Source organism: Vicia villosa, linkage group LG7 (assembly GCF_029867415.1).
Source record: "Vicia villosa cultivar HV-30 ecotype Madison, WI linkage group LG7, Vvil1.0, whole genome shotgun sequence".
In the NCBI taxonomy this organism is placed as follows: Eukaryota; Viridiplantae; Streptophyta; class Magnoliopsida; order Fabales; family Fabaceae; genus Vicia; species Vicia villosa.
This window is the reverse complement of record NC_081186.1, coordinates 98,772,152-98,788,893: the sequence shown is the minus strand read 5'-3', so window position 1 is coordinate 98,788,893 and position 16,742 is coordinate 98,772,152. Positions and strand designations below refer to the sequence as shown.

At 28.0% G+C, this 16,742-nt stretch overlaps 1 non-coding gene across 1 annotated transcript; it reads left to right on the top strand.

The window, feature by feature from the left end:
* The first annotated feature begins 4,839 nt into the window (after window positions 1–4,839).
* Window positions 4,840–4,912, top strand: TRNAV-UAC (transfer RNA valine (anticodon UAC)). The gene has a single exon. It is a non-coding gene; the product is annotated as a tRNA-Val (tRNA).
* The last annotated feature ends 11,830 nt before the right edge of the window (window positions 4,913–16,742 follow it).

Sequence of the window (16,742 nt, the reverse complement as noted above, 5' to 3'; positions counted from 1 at the left end):
AATTGTAGATATTGTACATAGATCTTAGTTTTTTCCTAGACACTATTATAAGTTGTATATTTAATTTTAAACATGTATATATAATGATGTTGTTAGGCACTTGTGTTGTATCAATACCAATTAATACTATGTATAATGTATTTTAAACATGGATATTGGTCCAAGTTGTTTTTATAATGCATAATATATTTAAAATTGTTTTATCAAGTTTGTTATTTGATTGAAAATCAAATGTAATATGTAGTAGTATAAGTTAAGACTCATTTATCCATAGCGTTTAAAGTTTTGAAGAGCTTGATTTATATATTTAAGAAGGATTATGAAGGAGAGTACATATCACATTTTATAAAAAGAATTGATAAAATGTTTGTCTTTTGGTTTGCTAGTCTTTGCAACAATGGTGTTACTGATATGACTGAAATGGGATATGACCCATCTAAATTTTAGATATTACAAATTTTGGCAAGCAAAGTTATTTATGTGGCACAAAGTTCAAATATCGCCCAATATGATTATGGATTCTTATATTCCTTATATTTTTGTTTTTCTTTATTACAAATCAAATGGAAATTCACATGACAATGATTCTTCTAATAATGAGAAAAATGACTTTGTTCATAATGAGAAAAAGAGATTACTTGTGGAATAACTATTATGAAGAAAGTCATTCATGCAAGAGATAAAGGATTAAGATTTGAGGTAGATCAATATTTTGGTTAAAATTCAATTATGTTGTTTTTTCTAGACACACGTACTTTTTCTATAAGGTTATTAGGTTGCATGGAATCCAAATAATCATCAAGTTGAGCCTAACGGTTCAATGTTGATAAGTTACATTGGTGTTGTTCATGAACAAGTTCCAATCACCTGTGATAGTTGGAGAGATAAAGCATTGAAACTCGGTAAAGACAAAATATGGAGTGAGATATAGGTACCATATGTGCTTTTATTAATTTTTGTTGGTAATGATATCTTTAAAGTACTTATACTAACACACTCTATGTATGTTTTTATGTAGAGGTCTTTCATTATTGATGATTTACATAAAATACATGTACTTCAAGTTACAGGAAAATTACATAGGCTTTTGATGTTTTTTAACAAACAATTATGTAAGCGTATAGAGCTTTATGTAACACTACTACGAAAAAAACCATTCGTAAAACAATATTATAATAGCTCCATGTTAACCATAGTAATAACTTGTTTTTTGCGTTTTTTTTATCTACTAAAAGATATTTCACTACGGTCATAATTAACCTCGTAACAAGAGTTATAGGGTTTGAACCCCAACTCCTAAAATTACTCATTTTATCATCACAAAATGAGATTATCCTTGTATATCACCATAGTTCTTTTAGTCAACTGTGGTATAATGTTCAATCATTTCATCACAGTTCGTCTCATTAACCGTGGTGAAAGGTGATATTTATTTATATATAAGCGAAATTATCTTTCGCTCAGTACATAACAATTTTTTCTCTAAAGAAAAACCCTAATATACTTCACTCTTCTTTCTCAAAACAAAATCCTAACATCTATGTCACTTATCTCACCTACGACAACCTTCAGATCCATCTTCATCAAACTAATACAACTATGTCTTCTTCTTCGAGCCAATGTTTATCTTTAGGTTCATTCATTAAACTTATGCAGCGATGCCATTTATGTTTCTGTTTATCTATTATTGTTTAATTTCTATTTCAGCTTATTGTTTATGTTTCAAACCCTAACATATAATGTTTAAATCTTATCTATAATTGTTTTTGTTTGAAACCCTAACATATAATGTTTTGACTTGTTCATGTTTGTGTTTATGTTCTGCTAGTTTTTACTTGTAGGTGTGGATGGATGGATGAAAAAATTAATGAGGATGAAGCTAAAGTGAGTGCATCAAACTTGTTTGAGCGTTGCGAACACATGTTTGCTGCCCTGACTCCAGCTTCAACCTCCTTACCTTTCATTTTGGATTCCATTATGGGACAGGTACGTTGTATGTTGTTTAAGGTTTGTTGTAAATGAATGTTGTTGTTAATTATTATTTTAGATGGGTTTATTACATCTTATGTGGTTTGCTTGTATTCCAAGACCTTGTCGAATATATAACTTTTTTAGATTGTATTAGAAAATTATAATATGGTAGATAAAATTATATTTGAAAACAAGTTACACACTAAATTCTAGACAAGAATCCTTCAGTCCATTATCCGCACTTTGCTCTTTAATTGTGAGAACTTGGCTTAATGTTTATTATTTTTCAACCTACCCTTCTTTCACCTCTAATTTAGTTTGCAATGTAAACAATATGTTGCAAAACGAACTAGAAGTGAAGGAATGAATATTCAAGAACAAGGAGCATTAAAACATATTCTAACAATTAAATAGCGAAATGCGGATAAGGACCTGAAGAATTATTGTTTAACATTGAAGGTGTAATTTTTTCTTCTATTATAATCTAATTTATCATATTATAATGTTCTAGATCAGAATGAAAGGTTATATTTTAGTGAGCATTGGTGAAATAAGCATTCCACATTATTTATAATAAATTCAGTGTATATACCATAACATTCGTTTAGAAAAACAATTGTTAAAATTTTTTCTTTAAATTATATCACAACGGTTATTCGGAATAACCGTTGTGGAAGGTAGCGTGCTACTTGACATATAATCATAGTCGCACGCATGTGGTAGAAAACATCATACATATAATCACCTCTTACTTCACAACGGTTGGTCATCCATTGTGGTATCCCTTTTCCAACTGTTATGGTATCTCTTTTTCGTAGTAGTGTAAGCATCTAGAGCTTTATGAAAGCATGATTTCTAAAGAAGACTAGAAAACTTTTGTAGCCAAACGAAAAACCAAAGATTTTCAAGTAATATTAATTTATCATGATAGGTGTATTTTATGATATACTTACTCATCATGTGTTCTGATTTGACTTATACTTGTTTATATGGGGCATAAGTAATATAAATTGCCAACGAGCATCAAATCCTATCTATCCATACAAAAAATGGCGTCTGAGACATGTACTCTTATAGCAATAAATGGTCAGTGTATATAAATGTTAAGTATGCGTGTATTTGAGATCCTATGATGAATACATAACTTGATTTGTATTAGAATTTATTACCATTTTGGTAATTATACAATTCAAAATCAATTTTGTTGAAACTATCCAAACAACGTCTTTGGTTTCACGTTTGAGACATCTAGAATTGATTCAGGACGTCTTGAATTGATTTTGACGTGTTTGGTTGATCTCGAGCATAATTGATTATGCTTTCCAGAATTGATTCTACTTGAAGCTAGGATTTGTAGTTTTTGATCAAACGTGATTTTTACACTAGAATTTATTGTTCAACTCACTTTTGCAAAAATTTCTCCAAACATAAATCACTTTACATTTAACTCACTTTTATTGAGAATCAATTTTACATAATCAATTCACTCAATATCATTTTTTTCACCTCAGAACCAAACATTAATTGATAACAATCACTTCTATAAATCAATTCTTTTAAAATCAATTTTGTTAAAATCAATTCTACCAAACTCAATTCTCTCATAATCAATTATGTCCACTGCCAATCCAAAAATGCCCTTAGTAGCACTGTCTAAAGTATATATAAGACAACACTTCTTATTGCCTAAACGTCTAGAGACGGTTGAGCCATCACTTATCAATAAAATCACTGCCTAAAGTATATATAAAACAACAATTATTAGTAGAAAGTGTTGCCTAACGATGACTTACGCCAGTGCTCCATCAGAAAGAGTTGTCTAATGATGCCTTATGTCAACGCTTTTATCAGAAAGCCTTGCCTAAAAAGACTAACGCCATCATTTTTAGCACAAAGCGTTGCTTAATGATTTCTTATACAAGCGCTTTTATCATAAAGTGTTTCCTAATGATGCCTTATGCTAACTTTTATAAAAAAATGCTGTCTAAAGAGACTTACGCCAACACTTTTATCAAAAAGTGCTGCCTAATTATGCTTTACGCACACACTTTTATAAAAAAGTGATGCCTAAAGAGAGACTTACACTAGCGCTTTTAATAAATAGTGCTACCTAAAGTGAACTTAAGTCAGCGCTTTTATATTAAAAAAACATTGTCTATACCTACAACATCGCCAGAATATACAGTGCTTGAAAGCGCTGTTTAAGGTAAAAAAAGCATTGTCTATGGTTATATTTGGCATGGAATTAACCAAATTTCACAAGATCCTCAATGACTTGCAAAACATTAAGGTGAAGATTGATAACTAGGACACGATTCTATTCTTGTTGAGCTCATTACCTATATCCTTTGATAACTTCAAGGATGACCTTATTTATGGTAAGGAAGTAATTATCACCTTGAATGAAATCCAGTATGCTATAAAGTCAAAGGAGTTATCAAAAAATAAAGATTTGAAGGTTGACGATATTGATGAAGGCTTGCGTGTTTCAAGAGGCAAGACCGAAAGTATAGGAAACTAAAAAGGAGGAAATCCATATCAATGTCAAAGTATAAGGGTTTTGATAAATTGAAGCTAAAATACTTCACTTGTCATAAAACTGATCACTTCAAGAAGGATTGACCAGAGAGAGGGAGCGAATGTGGATCTGTTCAAATAACGGTTGTCCTTCTGCAAGGTAAGCCCCACCCATTTCCTTTTTTATAATATAGTTAATATTTATTAAAATACTTTTAAATATGATTTAAATGTGAATATGTTTTAGTTTACGATATAAAAAAAATATTAATATATTAGTATATTATAATTAATAAAAATGTGTATATGGATTATATGTATTAATTAAGTTGTAAAAAAGAGTATGTAAAAGTTGTTGTGGTGTAGTGGTTATCACGTTAGTCTTACACACTAAAGGTCTCCAGTTCGATCCTGGGCAGCAACATGTAATTTTTGTGTTTTATTTTGGAAATAACCTTTTAGCTTAAAAAATATACATAATTAAAAAATAGTGATATTTGTTATATTTTTATAAACAAAAATTTGGATGAATTGGACCTAAAAAAACTATTCAATGGCGAAGTTTGAATGATTAGTTTGAAAGATTCCTCAAATTAAAATATATCTACGAAATTATTAGTTAAAAAATTTTACATGTGAAATTCTGCTATTAGCATTAATAGAGATAATTTCACTATATTATTTTTTCGCGAGATGATAGATTTGTATAGACAAATTAACCTATCTTTTCTTTGATCTCGGATGATAGACGATCAGTAGGGGCCAATTCAAAACCTCTGATAAAATAAGAACATGTCCTACATTTAAATTGCTCTTTTTACCATTAGCAAGAACTTGTCTATAACAAGAAAATAAAATAAGTTAAAATTTTATGTAAAATTAAATTTGTGAACATAAAATAATCATAATTTTTGGAAAATAGTTTTTAGAAAAGTGTATTTTAAATATTAATGGAAAAAATAGCATTGGGTGCATGTAGTAAAGTTATGGTGTAGGTAGCGCCCTTACAATTAAGTAATGAAGCCCAATTCGAACAATGGACTTGGTAACTAATTACATAATATTTTATGGGATTACTTATTACACCTATATATTTATCTCAAATCATATTAACTTTCAAATTATATTTTTTAGAGAAATATATATGGTATAAGAAACAATCTTCTATTTTATTTGAATTTTTGTTCAATAAATGGTCTGGGATTTTTGTGTTTCTATGAAAATTACAGGGGACAAGTTTTTTTTACCCCTACTTCAAATGAGTAATTTTTGCAGTATTATTTTAAAGTGTACTAACAAATTTTTGTATCAATTCAAATTCATCTAAAAAACCAACTTGTAAAATAAGAAATGTCATTCTTTATAAATTTATGCTATGCCAATTATTTTTCATGCATTCATATTGTTGGACTTACTACATTAATATAAATAGTGGATTATCAATTGATAAACTCTAAAACTATATTAGATTTTTATCTTAGATTTAATGTATCTTTATAAAACTCAATTGTAAGATAGACATGTATTTTTTTAGAAATTCAACATATATATTATTTTTATTTTATGTAAATGCGAGACTTTAATTTTTTAAAATACACCTGTCAAATCGAATACTATTATATATAAAGAAGTGATATATATATATATATATATATATATATATATATATATATATATATATATATATATATATATATATATATATATATATATATATATATATATATATATATATATATATATATATATATATATATATATATATATATATATATGCAAAAATGACATAAAGCATTACAAAATTCCAACCTCCCATTCAAAAGTGGCATCCAAACATTGAATAAGGTTTCCAATTTTCAACATCCCATCACATTTCTTTTTTGAATAATATTCCATCACATTAAGAAACTTTACTACAAGAAAAGAATACTATTTAATTTAACTACCTACTCTTCTTTTTGTCTCTTTGACCAATATGAAACCAAAAATAACAACCAAAAGAAAAGCTTACCTATGATCCAAGTTTAATGCATGATGATTAAGAGGTTAGCCTATAAGAAAAGTTCCATTGTGGACCAAATGTGATTTAAGAAAGGAATCATGAAAGAACCCACCATTGAATGTTTTCCAACTTTTCCCAATTTCAATATCGAGAACTTCCACTTTTCAAGTCTCTAATTTGCTAACTTTACTAAAAGCAATGAATAACAAACATTAAAATAAATGATAGGGCACTTCTTTTTTGGGAAAATGTGGCAAGTTTGAGTGATTAAATATTAAGCTAATCATTTTCATCACTATGTTAGTGCCTTCATCGGATCTGAGTCCATTGGTTTGAACACCACTTTGTAATTTCTACTATTTACCCTATTCATATTTTAACCAATATAAATAATCAATTTATTTACAAACTATCACTCTTACAAAGAGATTGAACTCAAATACTTAATGAACTTTAATTAATGATAGATTAATTAGAAAAACACTACTTTGAATCTTAACTTAAATGATTTTTGTTATATTTTATTTATCTCTCTTCCAAATTTTAAATTATTAACAATTTATTCTCTTTAGAATCATCAAAAGGTTAAGATGAAATAAAAACTATCATCCTTTCCAATTTCATTTTTTATTGTATATAAAAATAATAAATTATATTTTTTATTAAGTATTTAAAATTTATCAATTTAATTTCAATAATATATTAAAATTTGATAATTTAGTCTTTAACATACTAATAATAAATATTAAATTAACATTTTTAAAAAGAGTTTAATAATTATTTATTGACCGTGTAAAATCGACCAATATAAATAAATTATTCAACCATGACATACCAATATTTTAAAATTTACAGTCTGATAAAATGGGATACATGGTAATAATTGATTGACAGTATAAAATATTAATTTTCTCTTTTAAAAACTAAAGTATAAAATATAAATTTGAGATATCTATTACTATTTATAAAATTTTAGTCAGAGAATTTGTCGAACATAAAATCAATTTCTCCTTTTAAATTAATTTAATTTAATTTATAATAAAAGATTCAAAGACCGACTATTTATTTACAATGTTTAAATCTCTTATTATTTGGATTAATTATATATTTATAAAATGACAAACTTATATATTTTTAAAAATTTATCTACTCCTATATAATAATATATCGTGGAGATTAATTTAAAAATAATATTATATTTTGAAGATTAAATTAATGTAATCTAATCTATGTACTATAATACATAACAAAAGCCACCTAACTATGCTTAGCATCATTACCTATATTTCTCCACTTCACCTGATTTTTTGTTTTCTCACCAATCTTTTTTTGATATTACCATGACTATGATTTTGACTAAGCATGGCCATTATTATAAGTCATTGGATTCGTCTATTTACAAGTTTGTCTTTTATAGGAGAGTGATAATGAAAGATTGGATTCGAATTTACTATACCAAGCAATTAATTATGGCAACACACTAAGTGCATGTTTGGTTTGGCTTTTGGAAAGGCCAAAAGCAATTCTAGAAGAGTAGAATTGATTCTGGGTTATTTTAAGATGTTTGGTTAGGCAAAAGTAGAATTGATTCTGTCTCTAAAATTGATTCTACCAGAAGCTAGAATTCGTAGCTTCTGCCTCCAGAATTGATTCTGGATGATTTTTACATTGTAATTTATTGTTCAACTCACTTTTACATAAATGTATCCAAACATAAATCAATTCTGCTAAACTCAATTCTGATAAAATCAATTCTACTAAACTCAATTAAGCTATAATCAATTCTGTCCACCGTCAATCCAAGGAGTATTCTATCACATAGAAAATGTCAAACACTCAATAAGTTAGGCCATATGTATAAACGAATCTTGATTTGTATGATGCCAAATAAAATGTATATGAGGATAGATGTTGAGAAAGATGAGTGAGCACAAGAAAAGAGAAAAATAAAATACAAGATAATTAAATTATTTTGTAAATTTAATAATATTTTTCTTATTAATAAATATATACACTTTATATAATGATTATGATCTACTAGCAAATTTCAACTAATTCCTCATAATCAAATATAACAACTAACACAACTAACTCTAACACTCTTTCAAGTTAAAATATAATTAATTCAACTAGAAAACATCCCAAAGAAATAGAAAATAAATGTAATTCATTAAAGAAAATTACAACAAAAAATATACTCGTTATAATCACATCGGCTAAAAAGAAATATCGGCTAAAAAGAAATATTGACATCGGTGACAATAGTGATGCATATATTTAATTCATAGAAGTCTTTGATTTATTTTAGATTTTTTTGAAAATCTTTTTATGTTTCCTCGACGACAATAGACTAAAATAATAATAATTTGATGTCGATAGAAATAGTAACGGAGGTGTCTAACTCATAAACTTCTTCAATCTATTTTAGGCTCTTCGAGAATCTTATGTGTCTCCTGAACACTTACTTCAATCGAATCAATAAACACAATATTGAGTCTTCAAATATCAAATTTTGGTTTAAAAAACTTAACCAACATGTAATGAAAACATAAAGAGAATAGAAAATGCTAACTATTATAAGATATATCGTATATAGAATTAAAATTGGTAAACTAGCATACTATAGTAAAACACAAAGAATAAAAAATTCTTAACTACAAAAAGTAAAAAACTTTAATAAATATATGATATCACAAATTATTTAATTAAAAGAACTCAAATATTATCGTAGAATTTATAAAGGGTTGATTCCATTGGATCAAAAGAAAAGAATATAGTAGAATGGAAAAATGGAAAGAAAGAACAGGTTGATTAGAGATTATCTTCAGTAATAAGTATATTGTCTTTTCTTCATGGTGACATAAAGATTCTGATACCATGTTAAAAAGCATGATTGAGTACAAAAAAACAAAAAAGGCGATGATTCAATTCTTTAGTATTGATTCAATAATAAAATATTTATTACAACGAATGCTAGAACTTGTGTTGTGGGTCTACTGTAAAACATGAACAAAAAGAAGGTGAAAACAGTACAATGAAAGTTGCAAAAGTAAATTCTAAAGTTTGTGTTTACACTAAGTTTTAGGTTCGATTCGCCCCCCACCAATTTAGGAAAATTGGATACAAATAGATAATCTAGCAAATTCTCTTCAGGATACTTTGAAAACCTTAACATGAACCGCACATTCACATTAAGCATATCCTTCAATGATATTTTACAGAATAAAGTTCTTTCATTTATTCTCGTGCACCAGAAACATAAAAAATGACTTACATATAATTTGACTCTGAAATGTATTACTATGTCTAACAAATATCCCTATTTATAGACAAACTTATATCATTTGATTAGGAAAAACAATGTTTCAAAATAGCCATTCATAACGTGCAATTGATTCAAAAAAGGTTGTCTTGGTATAGTGTTCGTAGATTACCTTATGAAAGGATAAATTATATGAATTTTTTCAATTTGCCATGACATTTACCCTTTACTTGATCAAGATTAAATTATTTAAATAATAATCACTTGTTAAAAATGAGTATTATTAACATTACTTTTTTTTAATATAAAATAGTGTGTGAAACTATTTAAGGTTAAAAACGTATATTTCATAATCTCATTAATATGAACAAATCTTATAAATGTGATGAAAGTCCATATGATTTCAATGAACTGGAAGTTTAAGACTTAAGGGAATAGGAATGTCAATGGGGAAGAGAATGGTTAAAGGAAGCTTTTCCGTTCCCCACCCCACCTTCTAATTTATTCTTCGTCTCCAATCCCCGTCATAGAGGAATATTTTTCTCCATTCTCATCCCCAAAGATTCTCACTAAGATCGAATCTTAATTTATTTTTTTAACTTTTCGATCAAAACTATGACACTAATATTGAAATTCTGGTCTTCATATTCCATATGTCCTATGACTTGTTGGGACATCTGATCTGATACAACATACACCGAACAAATATCCATGAATTAAAAATAGTACTGGAAAGTAATTGAACACACATGATTGTTTACCTAGTTCAATGTACAACAACATCTACTCTGGGGGCTATCAAACCTAGGATAAAATTTACTATGATAGTATTAATTCAAAGCACCATGCAAACAACCTCCTTCGGTTCACACGTAAACAACCATCGGTTACTGACTTCTCACTTAATCACTATCCAATTAACTTTCTATCTAAGACTCACATAGGTATGAGGCCCTCCTCAACTCCCCTTCAATCACAGTCAGTGATTGGATACTTCTAAATATTTAGAATAAAACGTAAAGATACAATTCCAAAATAATACCTAGTCAAGACTCTTGACTAAGAACAATACTTAAAGTTGCTTAAAAGCTTCCTCCAAGAACAATACTACCTCTTGCTTAAAAGCTTCGAGGAGAACAATAATAGAGACTTACAACTCTATAACAATGTCCATCTCACATGTCGAGAGGCTCACAAATAACCAGCTCTCAAAGAGAGCGACACAAAGATAAAGCCCTAATGATTCTACATCTTGGACCTGCACCCTTTTAAGTTACAAACACATTTATTTATAACCTTTTCCCAACTAGATTTGGGCTATTAATCACAACATATCAACTGCTACAAATCAGCAGAAGATTTTGTATAAAAATAGGTCTTTAATCAAATCTTCCTAATTTATCTCCATAATTAGAAAATGAATATTATTCTTGATTTTAGCTTGATTCTTCCAGACCTTTAAAACAACGCTACATAGGACTTACATAATATTCCCATAATATTTTGTATCTGTTGAATCATGAACTAATCCAACTGATAACAGTCACGATGTCGAGTGACTCTGCATAAGACATCTTGTCCGACATGTTGCACTAGATGTTGAAACATTTCAACTCAACATGTTTTTGTACATAATAGGACATCTTGCTCAATCTGTTCTTCTTAGCAAGATATAACATCCTATCTAACATTTTGCTGCTATATCTGTTTTACAAAAATTAATGTCAATCCTAAAAATAGAGAACTAACAAATATTCCGTTATTTTTTCCTTTTGAAAAAACACATATATTTTGCATTTTTCTTTAAAAAAATAAAAATACATCTTGCATCAACAAAAAAAAGAAGCAAAAACACTTGTTGTTGCTAATATTTTTTCTGTAAATAATAAAATAAATATTAACAGAACTTGTTGCTACCATGTTTCTGCTAATTTACAACCACAATACCACAAGTGGTTGATTATGTGTGAGTGTGCCAAATCCATAACTACTAATTTATTAATTAAATGAAAACATGTTACTGATAAAAGAAAAATAAATTTGAAGAGTAATTTCCATAAGCACAATGAACAAAGGATAGTGGTTGTTGCGTGAGAACATATGAGAAGATCAATGAGGGTGACAGATAATTGAGAAAAGAAAAAGAGGAGACAGTGTGTACAATGTATGTATTGGATGTACTTGTCTAGGGTTGAGTACTTGGATAGTGAAATAATATATTACACAATAAAACATAAAAATAAAATAATCCACTAATGACTTTTCATTTTCTAATACATTAATATTTTTTATGTAAAATTATATAATTATATATTATATAATGTATAAAATATAAAAGTTAAATAATATGGTCAGAGTCGGGGAATCCACGGGACAGAGGGTATATCCCTAATCCCCACCACAAAGTGTTATCGGAGAAACTTTTTCCTCCATCGTCGTTCCCGTGGGAGAAAAAAATTCTCAACTTCGATGCTCCGAACAAATAATTTCCATAGAAACCCCTATTAAGAGATACAAATTGATAGCTCTATAAAAAAAACACATTCTCTTTAGCGAAATTAAAACCACATATATGAAAATATAGAGTTTCAAAGGTTAGGATGTTCCTCTATCTCTCTTATAAAGTTCTCATAAGAGAGAATCATTTTCTAATATACTTTGACACCACATTTCTATCAACAACTTTAAGGCATTATATTCATGGATATATTTCTCTTACTCTAATATCTATGATTTAGTCACTCACATTTGAATTTAATAATTAATATTTTATCAATTGAACTAATCATCAAACATGTGAGAGTACTGAATCACTAATCGAACAATAACAAAATCAAATTAAATCAAATAACTCAATTGAATATTATGTAATTACTAAATCAATCAAACCGAACTACTCAAGTGACTCATACATTAATATTATTTATTATGAAATCTAATAAACGCCCATAGTGTAAATAAACTAAATGTCTTAAGAAGCATCCACATCATCTCTATACACAAAACTTTAAGACATTAGGGTCCGTTTGTTTTGGCTTTTTTTAAAAATGATTTTTATAGTGTTACAAAATTTTGTGAAAAAAAAAATTTACAAAGAAACTTTTGATAAAAACTTCAAATGAAAATTTTGTTTGAATAGTTATTCTTAAAATGTGATTTTAGGTATTTCATCTATTTATGGGAAAACAATTTGGATATCAAAATTTCAAAAAATCACTTAATTTTGAAGCTATTACAAATAGATTTTCATAAAAATCATTTTTGAAATACAACTTTTTGAAAAACTTGCGATTTTGACTAAGTTTTGGTCTTCAATAATCTATATTTATGTTCTAGAATGTCAAAATTAGTGTTTTATTTTAGAAAAAACGAATATAAAAAAACTTGTAATATTTTGAAGAACGGTTTTGAAACATCTATTTTCAAAAATACAAAGAAAAAATCCATTTTTTTTAAAACTGAAATAAACTGGCCCAAATAAATAAGTCACTTTCTTATATAAATTTAACATTTTTTTTTAAATTTTTGGTCGATGTGGCGTTTAACATTTCTGTTCATTTATAAAAGATATATAACTACAAACAAGTCTAACTAATCTAATAATTAGATATTCTTAATTGAATTAACTAATTTATTTCCTACGGCTATTTTTGTGATAAACAAAGAGTAAATAAAAGATAGATATTAGATAGCATAAGAAAAGCATGACTTTTGCAGTAGGAAGAAACAATTAAGAAAAGAAGTTTGTCTTAAAGCGGCAACACAATATGGGACCATCATTGTTCAGGAGGAGCCCTTTGTCTGCTTGCTTCTTATTTATTGTTTTCTCAATTATTGTTGACTTTATATCTGCTGCTTTGCCACCACATCGTGCCCACAATGCACGCGCACCACTTATTCACTGTATCATGTTTCCCGCCTCATCGTACGGCTCCTATTGTCCGTTTTCAAGGGTATTTCTGACATTAACAGTGTTTGTACTGCAGACAGTATAGTAGAGACTTGTTGTAGCTTGATTGCAGCACGCGCTTGCGCGTCTGTTTTTCACATTCATAAATATTTATTTTTAAAACTAAATAAACTCTTTTTTATTATATAATAGTAGTAAAAAGTTTATAATAGTTTTTGTATAAAATATAAATTAAAACAAGATAAATAAAAATAAAAATTGACAATGATTATTTAGAAAAGTTGAGTTGAATGATGCTCTAAATAGTTAAATTCATTTATAAATGACGTTGTACTAAACATATTGATACTTTATTCTTTTAATATAAACATCTAATTGCAAGAAAACCTACTATCTATTTTATTTCTAAGTTTGTATTATAATTTTCATTATTTATAAACTTTTATATGGTTGGTGTAGAGTCTATATTTTATTAATATGATATTGAATTACATCAAAAGTAATATTAGATGAAAGTTTATTTTGACGTTAATCTTTAAATATGTAGATGGAATAATAAATAATTATACATAAATTCAAATTTTATATAACTATCTTGTAATTAATAACATAATATAAATTGTATTTTTTAATTATAATTTAATAGAAATGTTATTGAAAAGATTATTAAAGTAAATTAAGAAGTTTTTAAAACATTTTGTTTAAGAGATTGTATTAAAAATTATTTCATATTAATTTTATTTATACAAAAAATTGTTTTTATATATATATTTTGGTAAAATGGAGGGTCGGGGCCCAAGAGAGGAAGGACTACAACGAGGCTAACTTCGAAACTGAATTACCTAATTGATCGTTGTAAAGTAAATGTGATATGTAAATCGGATGCTCATCGCTGAATCTAAACTCTTCTCCACAAGTGGCTCCAAATTTAACTAACGCGTTTGCACAGTAATTTTCTTCTCTATAGCAGTGAGATACTTTAATGTCTCTCATATCCTTGACAAGACGAGTGATTTGCTTCACCAAGGATAAGCTATCCATATCAAGCGCAAGCCCTGTATTTACCATGGTCGCAACTGTACTCGAATCCACATTCAGTTCCACTTTCGTAAAGTCTAACTCGTTGGCAAGCTCGAGCCCTTCAAAGACACCCTAAAGCTTTGCTCGAATAACACTACAATTACCCATGAACTTAGAGAAACCCCCTTTACAGTCTCCTCTGGTCCCTCTGATAATTCCTCCACAACCATCATTTTGTCTCTAATTATCGCACCATCAGTGTTAAGTTTCACCCAAGGTTGTCAGAATCGAGTTTTTACCTTAACTCGTTTTACCTAGGTAAAATCGAAACGTAAAATCGAAACGTAAAATCATAGAGTTTACCTCATATTAAAATTATATTAAATTTATATATACGACATATATATACTAACATAATATTCTAAATGCATTAATTATTTAAAATTTTAACTTAATTATAAAACAAAAATATACTATATCATCATAATAAAGTGTAATATTCACAAACATTATCAAACGACATAAATTGTCCACCAAATCATAAAATGTAACATCCAAAAGATTATAGAAAAACAATAGTTTCATAAGTTTTTCAAGTTTAAAAAAACAAATCTTTTCATCTTCTTCTTCAACTTAATCAAAAGTTAAATCCTTCTACAACACCTTCTTCATTAATTAGAACATTCATATTCGACTTGATTAAATCAATCTCCAAATGTTAAAATTTCTTTAATATTATAACCAAGATATGAATGTGAATAAAAGTAAAAATCCATAGAGAAAATTTATGGACCAAAATATAACATGTGATTTTTAACTTTGACAAAAAAAGTAAAACTAGGTCAAAGAGTAAAATCCAACGATTTTACAAGATTTTACACGATTTCACCGATTTTAGAAAGATTTAAATCACGTAAAATCGTTCCAGAATACGATTTTACATAAAATGGTTTTTACCTGCGATTTAACACGAAATGCTGACCTAGAAACGTGAAATCTATAGAGTTTAGGTTTTAAATCGAGATTTTAACAACCTTGGTTTCACCCACCCCATTTTCCACCGGTTTCCAGCTCACCCAAATCACGTTCTTCTCATTTGCGGGCAATCACCATATTCTTCTTCATGGTCTCTACACACTCCTTCGCAGAATTTTGAATGAGGCACATCAAGTTTGGTGGACGTGAGTAATTATCATCATGGCACTCCTTATTCCTCCGTGTCAAGAGACTATCACATCCAGTTGCCCAATAGCTAGCTCAAGAGTGGCTGACATTGATGTTTAAGTTGATCCAATTAACTAAATCAGAATTATAGAAAGCTCATTCCATAAGCACTTGAACCTTACCATACCAGACTTGCATTGCACTGTGGCAAGTCATGAATCGCATGCAACATTTTTTCTTTCACACTACCACACAATTGACATCCTGCTTCACCTAAGCCTTTAGTGCTCTTATAAAAATTAGTAAGGATACGATCATGTGCCAAAAGCCAAATTGTTTTTATATTTATTGAATAATTAATATATTTGATTTTTATAAAAATCAAACACATTAATTATTTAATGATTAATAAATTTAAAAAATAAAATTTCTCCAATATTACGATGAGATGTAGTAGATCTTTAAGCTAACTTAACCCATGCTAATGCTAATGAGTTGACTTATTCCATCTAGAAGCCATAAAATATTTTTATAATTTTCTTTTATTACTAATTAATGAAGCTAATTTAGCCAAGTTAAAAACAGAAATGCAGAACGGCAACGCGAGTGGAGGCAAGTTGGAATCACGCGCCGTTTTCAAAAACCAATCCAAAATAGTTCAATAAAAAATTCAAAGAAAACGGCTTTTAACAGAGATAGAAAGAAAGAAATACTCACTCTCTCTGTCTCAATGCTTTCAAAAGAAAAAGAGCCAACACTGTGGGTCCCACATCTTATCTCGACCCCACATTTTTTCCTTTTCCATTCAAAAGCAACACCCACAAAAATAAATAAAAAATTAAATTATCATATTTTCACATAAAATAAAAATTTATAAAAGAATAAAAAGCAAAATC